The sequence below is a fragment of the Misgurnus anguillicaudatus genome, chromosome 12, assembly GCF_027580225.2.
Source record: "Misgurnus anguillicaudatus chromosome 12, ASM2758022v2, whole genome shotgun sequence".
NCBI lineage: Eukaryota > Metazoa > Chordata > Actinopteri > Cypriniformes > Cobitidae > Misgurnus > Misgurnus anguillicaudatus.
Window position 1 is genome coordinate 8,561,858 of NC_073348.2, and position 18,400 is coordinate 8,580,257.

The 18,400-nt window shown below is 35.5% G+C and overlaps 1 long non-coding RNA gene across 1 annotated transcript; it reads left to right on the forward strand.

Annotated features, from left to right (window-relative positions):
- Nucleotides 1–12,588, forward strand: LOC141368995 (uncharacterized). Its single transcript, XR_012372433.1, has 6 exons — nucleotides 1–1,982; nucleotides 2,254–2,382; nucleotides 10,931–11,040; nucleotides 11,269–11,301; nucleotides 11,978–11,992; nucleotides 12,336–12,588. It is a non-coding gene; the product is annotated as an uncharacterized lncRNA (long non-coding RNA).
- Nucleotides 12,589–18,400: the final 5,812 nt, after the last annotated feature.

An 18,400-nucleotide genomic window follows, 5' to 3' on the forward strand; every position in this document is an offset into this window, starting at 1 on the left:
TAGATCTTACTTTATTTGTAACTTTGTTCTTTTCTATTTTATATGCTTGTAATGTCTTGATTTGTTCTTATTTTATTTTCCCACATCACTTTTTTGCTTATCTGAAAATTATTCAACCCATGACTCAAAAACCATAATTTAATTAATTTAACCAGTACTATATTGTAAAATTAATTAATTTTAAATTAGATGTAGGCCTTCAGGTCCACCCTATTGCAAGGCCAACTTAAAATTGTATGGCCTTGCGACTGATGGTCAGATTATTATGGCAAAATAAAAAAATTTGCAGATTTAAAATAGTAAGGGAATGCTACTTGTTACAGCTTTCCACATTTATCAACCCATTTAATTAAACATGGTTTCTGTCACTAGTTAAATGTTTACATTTTAAATTTGAAAGAATTAAATAATTGAAATAAAGGTCATAATGTATTTTTGCGTATGTTAAGATGTGCATTTTGTTTCTGCGCACATGGAGGGATGTTGCGTTCCTTCCTTCTTTTTTGTCCTTGGCCAATCACATGCCTGAAGAATAAATAAGTTAAGTTACAGCATGTTCCCTAGTGAGGCCATAATATTTATTCTGGAGGGGTCCTCCCACCTCGCGGCCCCATCAGAGGCCACATCGCCCCTCGAGCGCCCTTCTCACCTTTTTCACCCCTGACCCGTTTTCATGCCTGTGATATAGCACTTATATGTTGCATTGTTTAGTTTGTGCGGTAATATGTAATTGTTTAATAACTGCTTGATTTGACCTTAATGGGTCTTTTGCAGGCGATCTTAGACAGTTAATTGCTGACATCAGTTTCCCGACTGTCTTCAAAAATCCGACAGTCTGTAGATAATACTGCTGGCAAAATCAGGTCAGTCATCAAGAGATTAAAAATGTATTGAAATGTGTCAGATAATCTAATGACGTTATATAGGATCAAGCTTGAACAGAGTATTAATACTGTAGATGTATTTTTATAAATATATTTCTTCTTTCTGTGTATGCTGACCATTGTAACATATTATTGTTATTTATTTATTTTTAAGGATACTGTTCAAAGATAAGGACAGAAACTGGGATGATATCGAGCGTAAATTGTGTTTAGATTACTGGGCTATTCAATTAATGGCATTTCACAGGAGAAAAAGTGCATTACGATAACTATATCTACAGCGGGGAAAATAAGTATTTGACACAATAAATGTCATTTCACTTTATTTATTATGACTCAACTTGTATACTTAAATTTTCTGATTTCTTTGTATGAATTCAATATTTGGCTTGATGGCTACATCTGGTGGAAATTGTGTACTTTTAAAAATGCTGATGTGTCAAATGCTTATTTTCCCCGCTGTATGTATTGGTTCAAATATTTGACAGACACTGGGTAAGTGGCTAATTGTCTAACATTAAGAAGTGTACATAAAAAAATAAATGTATTTTTAACCAAGAAATTTACAGTGCATCTAATGCATCTATGATATTGGCATTTTAATCTAAATGTTGATAAAAGCATCTGCAAATTGCATAAATGTAAATGCTGATGAACAGGACACCCAACTTTAGTGAACACTATGAAAAAAAAACCTCTACAACACCCTCATCTCCTCTCACACTGATCAACAGAACACCAGTGCAAACACAAGGATCAACAAGCCCATAATCCCTCTGCTTTAGGACTATCCTAGGTAAGTCTGAGAGGAAGTTTAGCCCCTCATCCACAGGAAGCTTTTAGCTGCAGGCTTTCCCCACAAAATATTCCCGAAAATGAGCTTCGGTGCACAAGAGATCTTTTGAGATGAAGTAGGTTAACCACAGCAAAGGAAAAGAGGGCGTGAGGAATACATCGCTCAAGCCCTCCAGGGAAGTGGAGGAGACCCCCATAGGGAACAGTTCTGCAGCTGAAGCAACCAGTCACACCCAGCTCTTCAACACGCACTCTTCCAACCAACACAAAGCTGATCTGAGCCAACAGAGGGCCCCGAAAAAGGTGCTTTATTTTAAAACAAACCATATTCCACGGTATCATTTATACACTGCAAATACATTTCTTTGTGAATCTTTTATTTTATCTCGAAACCTGTACAAATTTTTTTAACTGAAAGTTTTACTTATTTTTTTACAACTCCTTGATGTGCACTGTAACTCAAGTGTCACACATCATATGAGAGCAAAACAATTTGTTATTGTTTGATAATCTTAGGGAAAAAATCTTTGTGTCGTTTTTGCAGTCTGATGCATTTCCTAAATGTTTTTTTCAGTCGCCCCTGAACGTCTGACGCTGACACTGGTAATAAATTCTGGCCAGAATGAGCAGCAACAGGAGGAAGAGGGCCCCGCCCACAATGGCACCCAGGCTACCCTCCGGCAGAGGCGCCAGGGTCGGAGAGGTGATGAGCGCTCGTCGCTTATAACCAGGCTCTGTGGCAGAGATGTCTGCGGTTAGGAGGTGCACAGGGGTGGTGGGGGGCATGGTGGTGGTGGTGGTTGTGGGAGGATCTAATGGAGGGAAGGAAGAAGAGGCAAGAGGGAGGGGCAGGAGGTGGAGGAAGGAATGAACACACAAAGAAAAGTAGATAATGTCAATGCCAACTACATCAGTATATCATTAACAGTCATGAATTTGCTTCAAAGGTTGTGATATTTGCTAGCATGACATCTAGTATAAATAACTGGATCTAGATCTTTGTTGTTGTGGACAAACAGTTTCAGATATCGCTTAGTGCTTTAAAATAAATAACTTAATCATAAATTCCTTCATCACACCTGAATTAACAAATCAAAGTGTGATTTTATATTTCACATACATATATAGGGCGATTTCAGAATGACTGATACACTTTTTGCCATTTGAGATGAATTATATTTTATATTTATGTATTTGTGTAAAAACCGTAAGAATTGTTATTTGCTAATTGCTACAGAAAACTGTTAATAGTTTTTTTGTTTTGTTAAATGTATAGTTTATTATCCATTTTTTATGTGTCATAAATTAATAAAAATAAATTTAACAAAAATCTTAAAAAATAAAGCTTGAGCATTTGATTTGAATTAAAAAAAAAACATTTTAATAGATTTAACGTTTAATAATTCTCCGTCCATCTCCGGTCTGAGATTACAACTCCCCACTTCTGGCCTCAGACTGTCAGGCTGGGGCTGTCAGTCTCACATACTGTCATGACGTATGTTTCTGTGCTTCTGCGGTTGGTCCTATCTCAAGATTATAGTTTTTGGCTATTTCAGATACACTGGTTACTAATAGATGCATAAAATCAAGAATACAGCCATGAAATCTCTATAGACAAACATTTACAGTACAACAGGGCCCATTTGTGCACCTATGAGGCCTGCAAGATCCTGACTGGCATTCACCAAGCCCAGACCCGAAGCCTATTGTGATGAACTGAAACAGTGACTGATGCTGAAAGCATCAAAGCGTCTGCGAAATTTCATTTTAGTTGTTTAGAATTGAAAAGTTTAACAAGCGCATATTAGTTGTATTTTTTATGTCTCAACATACGTGCATAAAATGCAAGACTTCCACTAAGTTATCTAAAAAAAAAAAGAAAGTTTAACTCCCTTTGTGATATGCATCATAAACAGCGCACTTTTAAACACACCCAGTCAAAGCTCAAGCTTCATAACATTAAGCAGCTTTAATTGTATCATTTTAGCGTTTAGCTGTGTCGTGCCGTCCTCTTACCTCAGTCAAGATGTAATGTTAATGGTCATATTGCTCTCTGGTATCTATTGACATTTGATGTTTAAATATGAGATGATAACCCATTGAACTTTTGACGGCGCTGTACATTCTGCACCTGACTGACTGTATTTCCGAAAATCACGACATCCTTTTAAACCATAGTGCCTCAGTGATTTGAGGTGTGGCCGGCTTCATGGGATTGGCGGGCTGCCGCGCATTGCGCAGAATTATCTTTTTGTTTTTGAATCACGCATGGTAACGTTACTGATGTTGTAAGGTGGTGTCAAACCCTGACAAAAGGTATTTCAAAAGCCAGCAGCAAATGGCTGAATCCGCAGGGAACTGCTTCCTAATTCCTGTTGAATTATCATCTGAAACCTCTCTCAAAGAGTTCACATCTACCCCCCAAGAACACTACCCCATGGGGTGAGACTGAAACCTCTCTCAAAGAGAAGCGTCACACACCCTACCACACGTTCTCATCCCCCTCTCCTCATGTTCTCAAAGCAAACTGTATATGGAATGCTACATTCTGCAAAACACATGTATCTGAAACTGGTCTTGTTTGGTGTTATATGAAGTGTTTTTAATGCAAGTGGTACATTTGCTCGTTGCACTTGTGGTCTGCTGCTTTTGGCTCTGTCAAAATATTTCAGTTAAAATCATTCTGACTATTCCTCAGAAATGACAAACATGTTAACCAAAGTCACAATGCCAAATGTATAGTGTTCATATAAAGACCATCAAACCGTCAATCATACCAGTTTATTTGTGAAAGATATCTTGATGTTATTTTAATTATTGTTTATTTAATTTTTCACATTGTATCAGGATCAGCGTTCAGCCAGGGGCGGATCTACGGGTGGATTAACAGCTTGCCCACCCAATCAGATTCATGGAAATACATTGTTTTTTCATTCAAACCGTAATTCTTCAACCATTTGAACTATCAAAAAAATTTGAATTGCTCCTAAAGAAAACAAATTGCGCTTTTGGCAATATATGTCATGACCTGATCTCTCTATTTCTTGTCTTATCCGAGTTTGAGAGAGATTAGGTTGTGACAGTACGTGTCTGCCCTGAGAGAGTTGTGTGACAGGCCCTTCCGCGGTCCACGTTTCTCTCAGGGTTCGTGAATTGTTTCCCGCTCCCTTATGTTTGATTAAGCTACAGGTGTATGTTGTTAGTACTCCCTATTTAATACCCTTCTGTCCTGTCCTCCGTGCGTTGGTATTCTTCTGTGTTCCCTGCAAGTTTCCCTGAATGTTTCCTGTTCCTGATATCCTGTGTAAGTTTATGTAGTTTAGCGTTCTCAGTGTTTAGGTAGTTAGTTAGTTCTCGTGTCTGTTTATTGTATGTTTTACCCCCTCGTGGGTGTTTTGGTTCTGTGTGTTTGTTCATATTAAAGTATTCTTTATTTTAGTCTGCGTTTGGGTTTTCCTCGTCTCCTTTGTTTCCCGACCGTGACAATATATGGTTTATTACTGTAATGTCTTGCTTTCCGTCCACCAATTGCTGCTGTCATCTAGAGCGGAAGAGGCGGGTTTAAGTAGAGCGCGGTAGGTTAGATTGCAATGAGTAGCAGATTCGCGTGAATGTGTGGATCACTGCGGTAAAGAAAAGACTTCTAAATAAAAACGGTGTACACCAGCAACACTAAAGTTAACTCGCTCTTGGTGGCTCGGGACTCGACGGCCCGACTGGACTGTTTAAGTTGATTTTCAATAAAGCAGTGTTGAATTTTTTGCTTCTGGGTCCTCTATGTTTCAGAACCAGTGCTTAGGTAAGTCACAGGCGTTTAGCTAAATAAATGCTCAATGCTTAAATAGTTCATCGTAAATCGTTGTAATATGCTTATGACTTGCGAATGTTATGCTTATTTAATTGAAATAAACCAAGCTTAATGACGTATGCAGTCTGCATATCCGACCTCCGGAGGATGCAGCCTTCTGTTTAAGAGACGGCCGATTGTAATACAGTTAGACTGAATAACGTAATTCCATCTTAAAATGTACAAAACTGACTGAAAAAACACAGTCATTTTATCTTCCCAATTAACGCAAGTTAAAAAAAGTATGTGAATTTTTCTGGCCCGCAGATGTATAGATGCCCACCTATCAAAAACACTTTCTGCCTCCGCCACTGGGTAACTTATATTTTTATTTGTTAATGTATGATAAGGTCATGACTTTACTTGAGGGGGCACATCATTACTAACTCATCGTTAACTACTCATAAACTAACAAAAATTCATGATTTGTTAATGTATGATTAGGTCATGACTTTACTTGAGGGGCACATCATTATTAACTCATCGTTAACTACTCATAAACTAACATAAATTCATGATTTGTTAATGTATGATTAGGTCATGACTTTACTTGAGGGGGCACATCATTATTAACTCATCGTTAACTACTCATAAACTAACAAAAATTCATGATTTGTTAATGTATGATTAGGTCATGACTTTACTTGAGGGGGCACATCATTATAAACTCATCGTTAACTACTCTTAAACTAACATAAATTAATGACTTGTTAATGTATTATTGTGTAGGCCCTACACAATGACTTTTCTTGGAGGGGTACATTGTTAAAAAGTTATCAATTACACATTCTATACAAATTTAGCTCATCAAAATCCTAATTTTTGGTGGTTTTAAAGGAGAGGAGCAAATGTGAAAATTGGTCAGAAATTTGGAAGGGGTAATAATGGCTTAAAAGAAGAACAAGACAGATACTGTATGTGCATTTTGATAATAAGACGAGCCAGTTCACACAATAACCATCGTCTGTAGGCTAACACTGATTTAAATTTAGAAAGAATAGCGTCTTTCACTCTTAATGGCAGCAGTGGAACTAATTTTAATTATTAATCCATAATTGCACATTTAATGATTAAGGTTAACTGTAAATGTTGCAAGACATCCAGTGCCATTCAATGTTTTTAGCTCAGCGGCAGGAGCAAATGTATAAACAGTTTTGCATTACAAACCTAAACATTTTGCATTAACAAAAGTTATTTTCGTTCTTCTAGAGAGCTTGTTTGATATGTGGTACGCAAAGTGTTAATTAATGCATTAACTAACAAACATGTATTAATGTGTAGTTAAGGTGGGTGTAATTCATGCATGAATTCATATGACTCATAACATAGTTACGGTTAGTTATTGATTAGTAAATAGCTTAACTCATCATTAGTTCATATTAAACTGATTATTAATGTATGTTTTAGTACATGATTATTCATGTACTGTTATTGTAAAGTGTTACCGGATGTTTAGATGTAGGTGTAGCACCCTCACACCTGATGAGGGGAGATATTAATGTTATAGAAAAGACACACACAAGGCACGGAGCTGCTGCTTCACAAGGAGTCTGTGTATTTCTGAGCAAATCAATAACTTATTCAAATAATGCAACATGTGTCTCATGAATTATTTCACACAATACAAATAAACATGAATGAAATATAACAGTTAACATTTTGTTATATATGGCACATTGATTAATGTAATCAATTCAAATAAACATGAATAAATTCACTAAAGGTAAACTGAAAATGACAGTATTTCTTTAGCATCATCAAGTGGTATATATTAGAAGAAAATAGAAACTTACATCAAACACTTTCTCTATTGCCCACAACAAGAGAATCATATTTCTTTTACACTATATTTGAACAACTCTTTTCATCATATTGTTTTATCACACTGTTCATACAAGACAATTAACACAAAAGATGAACATAAATGTATATAGTTCTCTGATTTAAGTGTGTATTTACTATTATAATACATTTTCAACTTCAATCTCCCTTTAAACCTTTATCATCTGCACTTATGTAATGCATATAAACATATCATTTTTAACACGTTATCTCAAAAACCGCATGAGCACATTAGAATGGCGCACGTGTTCAGTCTGAGTAATATACAAGTTGAACAGAGCAAACTTTTAAAGTGCTAAACACAATAACTTTAACAATTTGAGCAATAACACTTTTCTCTGTGATGTTTTAACATCTTAGACACGCATTTTTATGACATTTATAGTCCATACCTGATGAGGGGAGATATTAAAGGCGCTGTATGTAGTTTACAGCGGCCTCTAGCGGTGATGTTTCAGATTGCAACCAATAAGTTTACAAGCGCGTTCTCGAACTCATGAGCGACGGCCAGACTGAGATTTAACACACCGGAGAAAGCATCACACAATACGCTGGAAACTCAGGTAAACTCCCACTGCAACGTTTAATTGACTGCATTTAGCCTGTTATGTGGTGTTACGTACATTTACGGTAAGATAAAGAAAACGATTAGTGAACTACACTGAACAATTTCAGTATTAACAGTAAAGCCCGGTATATACTGTGCTATTTAAAATAGTCCTTTAGGGTTGTTGCTTGCCACACTGTGCGATCAATATCGTAGTTTAGTCCATGTCACACTGTATAATCTCAGTTTCCATCAATGTCAGACTGTACGAGTTTAAAGACTTTTAAAAAGCGGACGCATGCAAACAAACGCGTCCGCAGTTTTACGTCATCGATCGACGACGGCTGGGCAAACACGTTAAAGCGAAGGCTAGCAAAAAGAAATAACGTCTAAAAAACTAAAGCAGATAATCGAAATATATTTGACATGCTTTGTAGTAATGTTAGCTTACCTGTCCAAAAGGATGGAAGCAAACTCCGGATCCGTTTTTTTACCCAAAACAAAGCGGAGGTTTCTCCATAATTCATATGCCCTGCCAATATTAATCCGCGTTTTTGTCCTTAGTTGATCCGATTCACGTTTTGCCTAACGAACTTCAGCAGATAACTTTTCTTCACAATATGTGGAGTTTGTGTTGGAGTCTGTGTTGAGCTGGGAGGAGGTCGTTTCAGTCTGTTATCAAAGTCAGTAGACGAGGCGAGAGGCGAGTGGCTCGGGAGCGCGCATGCAGGTTTATATTCAGACATTGTTGCATAAAATTTATAATTTTGATCTCCAAAAAAAAAATGTATAACACCACATATATTTCAACATTTTTGTAACCACCACATAGGATGATGGATGGATGGATGAATGTGTGGATATCTATCCATTATAGCAGATATACTGTATAAACAGTATCCACCACTAGTATATAGACAGAATTTTATTGAATTATTTGTGTTTAAACCAAATTTTCTAGCAGTTGTTACAACAAACCCTCAGTTTGTTACAATTAACCCCACCTACAGGGTAAGTTGTAACGTTTGCACTCCTGTTGCTTTCGGTTAAATGACTTGTTTAATTGTCCCATTAATGCATTTGCACAACAACTGCGTTATGCTATATTTACTTTTAAATCCATAAAGTATATAAACAACGAAAATTATATAAGCTATATTCACGTGATTGATTTTAATGTTTAGTAATGATAAAAAAATCTGTTTATATAGAGGAATGCATATTTGCATTAAATTTTACCTCATATGTGAGCATGTGTGGTTCCGCGCCCCCGTGAACCCAGGCGAACTCTGGCATTATATCAAGATTTTACACAGAGAAGTTTAGCTGCACATTACCGTACTAGGTTTTGGGAATGTTGTGAGCGTTTCTTGCGATGTTTAAATTCTTCCGATAGCAAAATGCAGTAGCAACAGCAACGTGAGCGCACTCAGATGCTGATGATGTCTGTGACGGCCCTGTTAAGTCTGCAGCGCCTGCTACCAGAATAATGTAATGTAACAATCAAATCTCTGAAAAGTGACAAGTATGCAGCACAGAATTAATAATGTTGTCGATATTAAACAGATTAAAAAACAAGTAACTGATTAATGGACGCTTCTTTGATTTGGAGATCGCATGCAAAATCCATTTCACTCAAAAAATGGCATGACGCATCTGGGCCTAACTTATTATGTCTCTTGAAAACGTCCTGGTTCATTACGTTTTTTATCAATTGCTAATTGGCATACCTGAAAAGTCTGTACATTTGTGCAGCAGCTCCCATTTAGAAATAATGTGTTTCACGTAAGATTAGTCTGTTTATATCAACTTCTAATGGGCTGCTCTCGACATATCATGAAAAAATAGAATATTGATTTTTACAAGCAAACTACTGTAATTAAAGTGTGCATTTATTTCAGTAATTAAACAGTCGATCACTGCTTCAGCGGGGAATCCCAGCACACAACAATAACCATGTTTCTCGCAAACATAATGATTTAAATTATACATGCTTGATTTTGCTCACCTGAATAAAATTTTTCATGCTCTCTGAGCCATTGCTCTTCCTTTGACCTCTGACAGACCTGCACACGTCTTTTTCCCTTCCACGTTTCCTTTGTTTCACGTTTGGAAGCGCGGGAAAGATACTTTTGTATCCCTAACGCCAAGCGCCATCTACAGGAGAAATTGCCCCTCGGTACATCCATTTTAATTCTTCTCAAAGCGACGAAAAGACGCGAGGACAAGGGAGACGAAGTATTAAGTTAAATGGCATATCCTCATTTCTCATCTGTATAAAGTTCATTATCTATTATCAAGTGCATTAAAAACCCAAAATATTTAACAATAAACAACTAAAAAAGTTAAATTCACATTTAAGTTAGAGTTCATATCCCTACTAAGGTAAAGACATTCTTAAAAGTGCTGTAAAATGAATATATGTGTCTATATAATATATACATGCATATTAAATTCTGCCTGAAACGAGTCTACATTTACAATAATTTTATGATTAATAAAAAGATTGTATTAAATGCATGTTTAAAGACGTGATGGTGTGAAGGGGGAGGAGATTTATAGGTGCGTCAGGTTTCGTTATAGCCTAATAAAACATTGCTGCATAGGATACACTTAGGATACACTCATGACTCCTAAGAAGCCTCACTCCTCGTAGTACAATTAGATATCATACATGATGGCGGAGCTTGATTGGTTTCCGGGCAGGATGTAAGCGAGGAGGCACATTGAGAAGCACCCTTGGATTCTCTGCAAATGAGCTGATGACAAAAAATAATAAATAAAACAAAAAAATAATGTGTTCTTTTTATTTAGTATATGCAGTACTTTTGCATTCATTTGTGATGTATAATAAAATACTGTAATAGATTGTGCAAGTAATACTGAGACTTGGAAATTTAGAAAAAAATATACCTATTCGAATTCGATTTCTCTTTCCTATATTTCATATTTTTTATTGTTCTTGTTCTGATACACTGTAGGGTATAAGAATATATATTCTTTCATTCTTTTCAGGAGCATGCCTTCAAACATTTAAAACAGCCAAGATGCAGGCCATACACGGAGAAGTTGCAGAGTATTTAAAACATGCCCCACATAAACGTGAAGGCTCAAAGAATCTCACGGTAGGCAACTTATCTATCTGCAAGCATACATATAATCACAATATAAAACTTGAGTAATATGTGTGTGTGATGGTTGTATAGCGGTGGGGTTATAGAAAACAAAATCCATTGAAATTAAAAATTGCCATTTATGAAATGTCCTCACTTCTTAGATCTGTCTCATCTGATTCATTCATTTGTTTTGCAATTAGACATAATTTTTGTGCAATGTCTTATGTTTTTTTAAAGACTCACGTGCCGTAAGCTGAAGAGGACGACGAGGTAGGCTTTTTCCTCGTCTATTTTCATAAAGATCGGGAAGCTATTGCTCGCGAGTTGTGGCGATCAGACAAATTTATTTTTGTCGATACAATTAAAAATCCATGTTATTTAAAATATTATATAATTAATAGACAATGCCCATTTTTTTGAATATTTCTCGTTTGCTCAGATTTCATTGGATAGTCTTAAGAGAATAGTTGTTCTAATTTTAGGCCCTATTTAAAAAGCAATTACAAATCTATTAACCACTAATGCGTTGATACATTTAAAGGTGGTTACCGTAAATAATATCCACCTGCCACAGACCCATTAGGTGAACTGTAAGCTATGCCATTCAGTTATTTCGTCAATAAAGAGAAAACACTTCCCTGCCAATGAAGTTTTTTTTAGGACAATCCATATTTCCGTTATTATCCACTTGAAAGCGGTCTTACCCAATTATAAAACACCTTTTGTGAAAATCATAAAAATGCTTGCGCTGGCTGGCAACTTTTTAAAAAATTCTGGTGGAGAAAGAGTTAATTAAAAACCGTATATGGCTCTGCCAGCTAAACACGTTCTCGACCACAGTGATACACAATAGGCTACTTGCCAGCTTTTTCTAGCGTGGATAAACGATCTACCAGAACAAAGTGTGAATAACAATCATGGGATGCTTTTTCTTTTTCTTTTACAGACGCAGATTACAAAGGTACGTTTTCATTTTGCGTCACACATTAACCATTGAGGTAGAGAACAAAAACAATTTATTAAATTGACCTCTCTACACAACCCCCAGTGTAAAATGAACACAGAGGCAGTTTCCCGGACAGGGATTATCTTAAAACTTATTTTAAGATGTATACGTGCAAGTTGTTTTCAGTTTGGACAGCTCTTACATTTATTTTAGATGGACTAGTCTAATACCTGTCCAGGAAACCGCCCCTCAGTGTTGATTATATATACACTAGCAGTTGTAATTTAACATTGGAGATTTTGCTGTGTAGTTAAAGAACTAATTTTATAATTAAATTAATTTTATTTATGAATTTCAGTCTCCCTCCCTATTGCACTCAGACAGTGAGGACGAGAGTTAAGGTGTTTTGGCGAATTATTTATCGTTTTACTGTTGGTTTATTTTAAATATTTACTCTTTTTAATCATTATTTATTTAAAATGTATTAATTAAATGTGTGCATATAGCGTTATTGTTCTCCATATTTTTAAGGATTATTATTATTTAAAATTTGTTATTATATTAAATTTAATGTATCAGTAAAATATAAAAAAGTTAAATCTTAATGTTTCTTAAAATTCCTGTTTTTTAGTGTTGGTTTATTTATAGTATTTATTGATTTTATTGTTACCTTTTTCAAATTTATCAAAATATTACATGTGTCCATTACATTCTGTTCATATATACATGTATTATTCTTATACATATTTCTAAAAAATAATTGTAGGCTATTGATATTTAAATCAATAAATTATTATTAAAATTGCTTGTTTCTATTCCAGTGATGTCTCAGTGTTTAAAGATGAGTTCCAGATTATTTTGTTGATTTGTTTATACTATTTATTGATTTTATCGTATATTTAATTATATATTTATTAATATATTACAGATGTGTTAAGATTGCGTTGCATAGAAATTGTTTTTAAAATAGTAACAAAAATTATCTTATAAGTTTGTCTCTTATTTGGCCCAACTGTGTTTTAAAAAGTAGTTTTCTATACACTCTTAAAAATGCTGGCTATTTCCAACCCAAATTTCCTGCTTTTAAATATACTTCACGACGAATTAATGGAAGAGCGACGTTGCAGCTAGAACAAAGAGGTATAATGCACGGAAGTCTGCAAGGTTCAGCTAAAAGGATATAAACCAGAGGGTTTTGGTGAATACCGCTTCTGGTGAATGAGGTAACGTATGCCTACTACATAAGAGGTAATAATAACCCAGCAAACACAAAAACGTTATAAAAACGTTTTTTTCACGTTGTGAAAAAGTTTTGATAACGTTATTTTCCGATGTACTTAATACGACCAAATGTCGGGTTTTTTTAATGTTATAAATACGTATTTTCACAACGTTGATAACGTAATCTAAACGTTTTTGCAACGTTGTAAAAATACGTATTTATAACGTTCAAAAAACCCGACATTTGTCGTATTAAGTATGTCGGAAAATAACGTTATCACAACCTTTTCACAACGTGAAAAAAAACGTTTTTATAACGTGTTTGTGATATCTACTACACTTTTCTCTAAAATAATGGAAGACAGATGTGTCAGAACCTACAGCCTTTTAGGCTACAGTTCATGTGCAACATGTATACCCAGCAAACATAAAAACGTTATAAAAACGTTTTTTCAAATTGTGAAAAGGTTGTGATAACGTTATTTCCCGACGTACTTAATACGACCAAATGTCGGTTTTTTTGAACGTTATAAATACGTATTTTCACAACGTTGCACAAACGTTTTGATAACGTAATCTAACGTCATCGAATACTTCCTGGTTTTGTGACTCCGCCTTAGGGAGGGCAGGTAAACTGTCTCACATATTTATTCATTCGGGTCAAACCATTTTGTTATATAGGGAAAAAGGAATATTGCTTTTTGTCTGGGTTTATGGACAATGCTTGTTTGATGCTGTTTATAGCAGTACATTTTACTCCCAATGTTGGGTAGTTGAAGATTGTACTTTATTTTGCTGTCTATTGTGCAGTTTATGTATATGTAAAATGTTGCAACAGTGATCCGTGAATTTGGTAGGGCTCACTGTTAGTGAGATTTGCCTAGGTTATTTAACTCAGTCTGGGCAGTACACCTGTACACGGAGGGTTGTGTGTTAAACTTAGCTTTTGCTGCATAAAGCATTTTTCTTTGTTGAGGTACTGACAAAGTTGGCACTGATTTGAGTGCCCTTGTTACGAAATGTTTTGTAGTTGATCATTCTTTTTTTGCACTTTTTTGTATTTGTCACTCATGCCACGCTTGTGTCATAATGTTGTAATAAACAACTCTTGGGAATGAAGTTTGTGTGATCTAAGCCTTCCTACCACCTCTCCTTGGCCTCACTTGGGGCACACTACGACAGTGCCTCTGTCCCAATATTTATGGACCTAACTGTATAAAGACTGTAGAAATAATATTTCCTAGAACAGCTTGACCAAATCTTTAAAGGCCTTTCGCAGTGCCTAAAACTCGCTTGGAAACGTGAGGATTAAAGTTACAAACCTGACTTGTACTAACCTAACAAATAAGGCCAGATTTCCCTACTCAAGATAATTGCGCGTGCACACTATTCTTGAGCAGCCCTAGTGGATCAAATCGATCAAAGTTAAAGAGAGAGTGGTGTTTTGTGATAAAAATGTATGAAGAATTTACAACTGACTGAAAATTAAAATACTGCTGCAATAAACAAACCCATAAAATAACTCAAAAGTCCTTATGGATTAAATCATTTCATGCAGCAACTAAATAAAAATCTATTGTCATATTTTAAAAAGATCACATTAAAGCCTGAAGGAATGTCAGAAGTGATGGTCAGTGCTCTCAAGCGCATTCAGCGACCCGAGTTCAATCCCCATCTCACGATACTCATGTGGCTCTATTTTGCTTCTACTTTTCTGTATTCTTTATTGTACTATTTGAACATAACACAGATTTTAACTTTTGACTTTTAGGTTATTAGAATTATTATTATTATTATTATATATTAATAAAAAATTGAAGTTCTTAACTTTTAGGTTATTTGAAATTTTAAACCTATACAACCTATAAATAGGTCTACTGCCTTTACTTGCTTTTATTATTTGTAATATACTAAGTAACCCATATAATAAATATTTTGCAGATTTTAATACATTAAACTTTAAATGTAACTTAAATTTAAAGTTTTTTTATTTGTGGGTACACTTCAAAATCAACAACTTGAGTGGACAAAAAAGTAACAGGTGAAAATAAAACATAAATATTTTGTTCATAAGAAGTGTAGTTGATTTAAGCATAATCATATGCTAGAAGTGTCTAATCTCATGATGTTAGCTGCCAAAGATGTTGACTGGCAGTGAGGAGAGCTGGTATCTATCAGCAGCACAGCTTTACTCCTGCAGATGAACTGTTCTTGAAAGAAAAAATGGGGTCACTGAGAGCATGGTGGGTGAACAGCATCTGCATTTCTGAATTTACAGGAGTACAAGGAATGATTGTGTAAAATTATATATGTTACACATAAAGAGTTTGGTTTCAAAACGCAATAAATCCATTTTGACAAATTTCGGTAAAAATTTTGTAAAAATATAAACATGATATCTTTAATATTGACTGAGTAATGTCATGTCAGCGATTGAAATCCTAGTGAAAGTAATGCTGTGATTCTTTTTATCTCACAATAACATTTGAGAATTTAGTCTGATTTTCAGAGACAGTCTCAGTGACATACTGTATACTTGAGCTGTTACACACACCAATAACATTGTAACATTTAAAAATGGCGAACAACTACAATGCATCTTTTCTATACAGTTACCTTATGCCTCAAATAAGGCTGGGTCAAAAACGCTTGACCAAAGCTTGTATTATAATTATTAGCATTATTTATAATGTGAATAACAGGTTTCACACACCAGCAGCTACAGTAAAGCAAAAATAACGACAGATCGTTGAAACCGTGAACTTGAGAAAACAGCTATGCTCGTGAATCAGTCTTCAGACTGTTTATTACTAAACGGGACTCTAAAATGAAATGAATGACAACTATAGCAGATTACGACAAATTTCCATTGATTTCTTAAAGCTGTTGCAAGGTGAGAAGCTTTAAAGCTCACATAACACACGCTGTTTCTGCATTTCTGATGTTAATCTGGAGTACCTATAGAGTAGTATGACATCCTTTATATCTCTGAAGAGTCTTTAGTTTAATCAGATTTATAAAAGAAAGATCAGCTTTACAGAATCTTTCCGATAACGTACGAAAAAAATGAAGAAGGAGGAGTTATACGTGGGAGGAGCGAGTACGAGTCATGCAACACTGTACAACACTGTTTTAATTTATGATTCACTACATGTTCGTGTCATTTATATAATATGCACGCGACTATTTACAACATAAGACAGAAGTCTTACTTACTGCGTGCAACTCGTCATGACCCGGTTGGGAAAATTCACTGCATCAAACACACACGCAAAACTCCGCTGCTACCCCATATAATAAACTATATCCATTGTTTTCATAAGGCTGGATGTCTTCTCCTTACATCCAAAAACACTTCATCTTTCGTGCCATTGTTGAATTTTGAAATTAAACAAAGCTGTGTCGCGTGATATGATGTTTGCAAGCTCCAGCATCTCCCGCTGATTGATGGGTGGGCGGGGTTTTCCGGGGGAAGTGCCCATATAAAGAAGTGATACGTATCGAAAACCCCTGAAACGTCAGTTAGAACTGTAATCGAAAAAAACTTGCCGAAACTTGTACGAACCCTGGCGAAGAAATACTCTGTAACACGTCCAACTGCTGTTTTGACACTTTGCCTACGTTTAGCATGAGGAAACAACTCTATAACTGTGTTAATAAGTCAGAATGCTTGAAATACCATTAAACCCCCCCTTTAATATACATAACTGGACTAGTTTAGCCTTCGTTGCATTTCTGTTTTATCACAATCAACTATATTCTCGACTGCCTAAAAATCCTTCTTTGGCATATTGCGTTACCAAACATCGAAGTAACCGATCGCAATTAGCTTATACGGGCAACGTTATTTTAAAACAGCTTATAAGGGCTTACTTCGCATTAGAATAACACAAAACAGGGAACGTAAATCCCCTTGTGTGTTTTTTTAAACTGGAGTGAATAAAGTGAAGACTTTACATTGGAAAGAAAACTGCATTGTATTGGTCCAGCGTCACATTGTGTAAACTGCATTTATAGTAAGGAAGTGCACATATGCAGATATCATAGCAAATACACATACCTTGCTCTCTTGTGAAGTTCACTCCGCACTGTGAGGCTGTGGATTAAAGAAGGCACTAAAACGCAGAGTAAAGACGGGGCAGAGCTAAGAGGGCTCAGCTTAAGGGGGTTGCGTGTGCAGCACTGTCCTTGGCTGGGGCCAAGGAAAATATTCATGGGCCCTTAGAATCGTCCTAACTTCCCCCCCTTATGGCGCCCCTGAATCCATGACAAGTTTTTTCAAAATGCTATAAATCTATTCAATCAATGTATAAATGTGCATTCATCTTTGCCATTTTAAATTCATTTAGTTGACTAGTGGTATACACTGATTAAAAAAAATAAACATTAATCAAAACAAAACACTTAATATAAACATATTAATGTCATATTAAGATCACTGTCATTGCTGCGGTTATACTTGACATCGTCGCTTAACATTGTTCACAGCGATCAGCTGTAAAATGTTTTGGTCCTGCTTGATTTTCGTTGACTTTGAGTAAAATAATGGAAAGTTTTTCATAAGATCCCCTGGGATCAATGTGTTAGCATGAAAAGCTTGATGCTGTCGGGAAAACAAGCACCCGTCGCCCAAGTCCCTTTCACGTAAATTATTAGATGTTGATGGCTTACATTTCTTTCCCCTCACAGAAAACCATCACAGGTTTATCAATACCATTAAAGTATTATTTTGTTTTTGTTTGTTTGTTGATCACGAAGTTCAAAGTAGATGAGGAAAACTAGGTCTCTGTGTACTTGTTTGTTTACAATGCGTGGAATGGTGCGCTGTAATTTGTGGAGCGGATTAATTGCATTCTATAAAAAGGAGTGGTGTTTATCACGTTTTGGGAAAAAAGGGAGAAAAGAAGACAGAATAACACAGCGGATATTGGATTAAGAATTTACTTTTAAAAACTGACCTGATATAATACTGATTTTGGCAGTAACTCATTTTTTTTCTCAAAAAATGGCGTTTATCGAATTTTGGAACCAAACTCTTCACATATTCTTGACCAATCATTATTACATGACATGTTACACAAAACATTTTTAATGGCAAATTATTAGGGCTGTTCCGAATACCATTTTTTGAGCTTCAAAGCTCTAGTAGAAATCAAATCGAATATTCGAAGCTTCAGAAGGAGGGGCAGAACATATTTTTCT